Raw genomic sequence first — 3,651 nt, forward strand, 5'->3', positions numbered from 1 at the left:
GGCCCAACAGAGGGTACTTTGCTGGGTGCACCCTCAGACCTGGAGCACACCTACTTCCATATGAAACTACCCTGCTACCTTCGGAGGTAAGATGGTGGCCATGCCAAAAAGGGTCTGTTCTGTGGCAGCACTCATACTTCATTCATTCCTAGCTTCATTTATCAGGTGGCTATCAAGGTGGCTTCATTTATCAGGTGGCTATCAAGTTTTAGGTGCCAATTAAAAACCTTCCTGTTTTCTATTTGGTGGCATTTGATTCGATTGACGATCTGCTCAGCTCTCTTGGTATATTGGCTGTTAGCTCTTATTTTATTTGTGTAATTTTTTATTGTTTCATGGATTGTTTAAATCCAGGTTGTTAACTACTGTTAAAAGTTGGGAGGGTTGATCTAAATGACCTCACAAGATACCTCCCATCTCAGAAATTCTATTATTTTAAGTTTGGGGACTGGTCAAATCTGCAGAACAGGTCTGGCTTTGTCAGGTAAAATGATGAGAACACACCTTTCCTTTTGTTAAGGAGGTTAGTCAGCAAAGACTAAGGAAATGGCCTGGGTAGAGCTCATTCCAGAAGGGGACATGTCATTATTCCTTCCCCCTCTGGGCATGGGATAATCATCTGTGTGTCTGTGAAGAAGCAGGAAGACTCAGATGGAGTGAGTGGGTTGCTTTGCTCCCTGCAGAAAATCCTATGGCACTAGGGACTCCCCTAGAAGTCTGATGGGGAACAGGAATCTGTTGGAGTGTGAACCCTCATCTTATGCTCAGCCTGTATATATGCGTAAAAACCTCATATCACAGAAGTGCCATAAGTCTCCAATGGCCCCCTAATAAGGAAACTGAACTCTAGGTGAGTGCTGGGACCCCTGCAATGTCTCACTGCTCAGAAGTAGCGTGTACGCTATTTCCCTCACCTTAGAAGAAATCTGTCTCAGGTAGAAAGGCAGGGTATTAATATTTTAAATAAATAAATACTTCTAGGGCACAATCCTATGCATGTTTAGATAGAAAAAAGCCCTGCAACACCCAGCATTCCCCAGCCAGCCCTAAAGAAACCAAACTGACAAGAGTCTGCTTTAATCTTTTCCACTCAATTCTCTGTTTGTGCCCTAGTCCTAGATTCAAATTAACCAGCTAAAGAAATGTTGGCTGCTGAGCTTTGAGATGTGTGACTCTGAGGACCATTATACAACATACTAACCTTCTGCTTCTTTCTTCCTTCCTTCCTTCCTTCCTTCCTTCCTTCCAGGTGTGGTTGCTGTCCTATTCTCAATGTTCAACTCTTCTAGACAAGATATATATTAAATGTCATAGTGAGTCTTCCCTGCCATGTAAATTTTCTGAGCCTTCCCAGATCTAATACAAAGTATACTTGGCTGTGGTCACTGTTATTACAGTCCCACATACCCAGTTGAAAAAAATATAAAATAAATAAAATAAAGGAACATTAATGTGAGTAATAAAACTAATTCAATTTCTAAAAATCAGATTTTCATAACTGAGCACTGCAATGAAAGATGACTTCCTAGCTCAGACATCTGTCATCCATACCTGCATGCAGGTCGCCATGCATCTATCTCCTAGGTCCTTTGTACCACAAAACATCCAGATTCCTTCAAATTCATCATCAGTCAGTAGCTCACCAAACCACAAGATGACTGGGAAACCTCTTTACATACAAGAGGAAACTACTTTTACCCCAAACACTTGAATGTCACAAAATGAGACGATCTGTACCCCTGGGATGGTAACAGTTATGTCCTGTCCTTGCATTTCTCCGCAATCAAAAATGGCTCTTTTCCAACAATGGCTGTTGTTTTTCTCACCACTGAAAATTGGCAGCAATTCCATGGCAGGGGAGTGCAGCCCTTGGTGGGTTTCAGGGGGACAGAAATTGGCCCCTGAACACTCTGACGTTGCCCACGCCTTATGTAGAGGAACATGGGACCAGTAATGTGTGTTTTTTTCCTTGTATGGAAATGAAATCAGATATGATTGGATGTAAGTAGGGTGCAAGTTACTCACCATCCGAACTAGAACTACGCTATCTGTATTAGAAATCGAGCCTGGTAGATTACCCCAACATCTGATTCTCCTCACAAGTCTTTATAAGTCTCTTGACCTGAACCTACCCTGGCACTACGATCAACATCAGAGACCTTCCTCTGAGTGCCTCCTCAGAGAGAGGCTCAGAAGGTGGCAACAAGGGAACGGGCCTTCTCATTTCATTTATTATAGTTCTATACCGCCCCATAGCTGAAGCTCTCTCTGGGTGGTTCACAAAAATTAAAAACCATTAAAATACATTATATAAAATATTTAAAAACCATTCACATAATGACATAAAACAAATAACACACACAACAACATATATCTGAAACAATTTAAAATAATCAGCCAGAGACAGTCAAGAAACTTCATTATACACTGCCAAATGCCTGAGAGAAGAGGGCAGTTTTAACCTGGCACTGAAAAGATGACAATGTTGGTGCCAGGTGGGCCTCATCAGGGAGATTATTCCAGAAATGGGGAGCCACCGCCAAAAAGGCCCTCTCTTTTGTTGCCACCCTCCGAGCCTCCCTCGGAGGGCCTTAGTAGTGTACGGGTCAGTTCATGCCAGAAGAGGCGTTCTGTCAGGTACTGTGGTCCTGAGCCACTTAGGGCTTTATAAGTCAAAACCAGCGTTTTTAATTGGGCTCAGAAGCATATAGGCAGCCAGTGCAAGCAGGCCAGAATTGGTTCAGACCTTCTGGTCCCCGTTATCAATCTGGCCACTGCATTTTGCATGAGCTACCGCTTCTGAACCATCTTCAAAGGCAGCCCCACATAGAGCACATTGTAGTAATCTAACTTAGAGGTTACCAGAGCATACAAAACTGAAGCCAGGTTATTCCTGTCCAGATAGGGCCGTAGCTGGACCACCAACCGAAGTTGGTAGAAGGCACTCTGTCCCATTGAGGCCACCTGAGCCTCAAGTGACAAAGATGGCTCCAGGAGGGCCCCCAAGCTACAAACCTGCTCCTTTAGGGGGAGTGCAACCCCATCCAGAACAGGTAGAGCACCCTCCATCTGGTCAGCAGAACCAGCCGCTAACAGCATCTCAGCCTTGTCTGGATTAAGCTGCAGTTTATTAGCCCTCATCCAGTCCATTGTTGCAGCCAGGCACTGATTTAAGACATCCACAGTCTCACCCGAAAAAGATGAAAAGGAGAAACAGAGCTGCGTGTCATCAGCATACTGATGACCATGCTCAGTGGTTTCATGTAGATGTTGAATAACATGGGGGACAAAATCGACCCCTGTAGAACCCCATACTGGAGAGCCCACGGGGCTGAGCAATATCCCCCAAGTACTACCTTCTGGAGCCGACCATCTAAGTAGGAGTGAAACCACTGCAATGCAGTACCTCCCACTCCCAACTCAGACAGTCGCCCCAGAAGGATACCTTGGTTGATGGTATCGAAAGCTGCCAAGAGATCAAGGAGAATCAACAAGGTCATAGTCCCCCGGTCTCTCTCCCGACATAGGTCATCATACAGGGTGACCAAGGTTGTTTCCATGCCAAAACCCGGCCTGAACCCTGACTGAAATGGATCTAGATAATCTGTCTCATCCAAGAGTGTTTGGAGCAGGTTGGCAACCACCTGCACA

This window comes from Heloderma suspectum, chromosome 7 (assembly GCF_057233095.1).
Source record: "Heloderma suspectum isolate Gila_16-S chromosome 7, 16-S_ref, whole genome shotgun sequence".
Taxonomy (NCBI): Eukaryota; Metazoa; Chordata; class Lepidosauria; order Squamata; family Helodermatidae; genus Heloderma; species Heloderma suspectum.